The sequence below is a fragment of the Triturus cristatus genome, chromosome 1_2, assembly GCF_964204655.1.
Source record: "Triturus cristatus chromosome 1_2, aTriCri1.1, whole genome shotgun sequence".
Taxonomy (NCBI): Eukaryota; Metazoa; Chordata; class Amphibia; order Caudata; family Salamandridae; genus Triturus; species Triturus cristatus.
In genome coordinates, this window is record NC_140580.1 from 429,565,363 (window position 1) to 429,567,204 (window position 1,842).

Here is a 1,842-nt window from a genome sequence, read left to right on the forward strand (position 1 = left end):
AAAATCACAAGGCTGTTAGCTTCTCTGAGTCTTTGGACATCTCGGACCCCCAAGAAGGCCTCAGTGGTGGTCCCAGTCATATGGGGCAAACATTTTTGGGTAAGGGACAGAGGGGTAGCGGGAACAAAGACATATGGAACCAGACCACAGGAGACAGTCAGACGGAAATACTACAGATGGGGACCACAGGGGTCATAGCACTAAATGGTAAGGATGTAAGGAGCCAACGTACTAACCACACAATGCCCTCTACCACCAATAGAATTACGACTAGGAACCAGCAGATTGTGCAACCTATGCCCATTTTTGACCTATCCAAACATACTCTGTCCTTAACAGAAGTATCCCTCCTGAGTAGAGGACTGTTGTTTGGCATCAGCAAAATGAACAGCCTTTTCCTACTTCAAACAAAGCTGTTAAGGTTTTTTCGCAAGCTGCGTCTAAAATATGTCTTTGCAGAAACTATGATAAGTGATTCTGCCACATGCCTACGACCGCCATCAACCGTTTACGCTCTCAATGCAAGCGTCCCATAAAGAACTCTTCACATTTGAGAAGTAGGTGCTTAGAGACATTTCACATCTCGAGAGCAAGAAGATGTTTACACCATAAAAGATGTAATTGGGTGAACAACGGGCTATACGAGATCTCCTGCAAAATTCCTCAACTGATACAAAACCGTAGAATGGGGAGACATAGTAATACAAGATGCGATAGATTATGCTGCAGAAATAATCAAACAATTGAGTAACATAGAATAGTACTGCAGGCGCTCACCTTGAAGAAATACAAAATAAGTTACTAGAAATTATAACATGGGGCACAGAAAAGGGATACCTTAGCAACAACTAATTTAAATTTTTCAACAAAAACACCCACACAAATACACTCCTTAAAGTTCACAAGGGCCTTGAGTCCACCCCGGGTAGACTCATCCTCTTGGGATGTGGCTCTAAGGTGGAACCTTTGGGGAAATGAAGTAACATACTTATCAAAGATTTGTCGCCCTAACAAGATACCTATGTACGTGACAGTACCTACATGGTGGATCTACTTGAGGGTGTGCCCTATGACTTGAACATGAGATATTATTAATGTTAGATGCAATATCATTGTACACAAATATTCCCCAGGAGGAGAACATCAGAACGATAGACCAGACCCTGAACACCCGTCCAGCATCTAGATTACATCCAGTATGCATAGCAAAGTTCTCTCCTAGTAGGATAGTGGATTGTAAGAAATGCAAAGAGAGAAATGTGGCATTTCCTCATATTGTATGGTTATGCCTGTCCGTGGAGCTACCTAAGAAAGTAGGTATCTATGGCATTGCTCCTAGCAAAAGACAAGTAGCATTGTTCCGGATGATTAGAAGCCGTCCAAGCAGGTAATTTTGCTCTGTGACATGGTTTACTGCAGTGAACAAATGCATACTCATGCCATTGTTGTGCACTCTAATGCCCTTCTAAGATCTTTTGGTAACAGTTACGCTTTCACAACCCATGCTAACATTTTCCTAACTCTACCTTCTTGCCCAAACATTGTGACCCGTGCATTTTTGTAAAGGTAGAGCACTTCAAACTCTGCCACCTCCTTTGAAATTTGAGAAGAGTGTCCCCATCTTTCCTTAATTCATAATCATCAATTGCTTAAATTCACTTTACATCTCCAATTGTGTGTGCAGTGATCTCAAGATACACAAACCTTTAAAAAAAAGCATAGGCCCCAGATTTATGCCTAAAGATCTCCCATATGAACCCTACATCTGAGATTATCCCCTCATTCACTGTGAAGTATTTCGCATTGGTAGGCCAAATTTCAGAGTGAAAAATTGAATCTTGT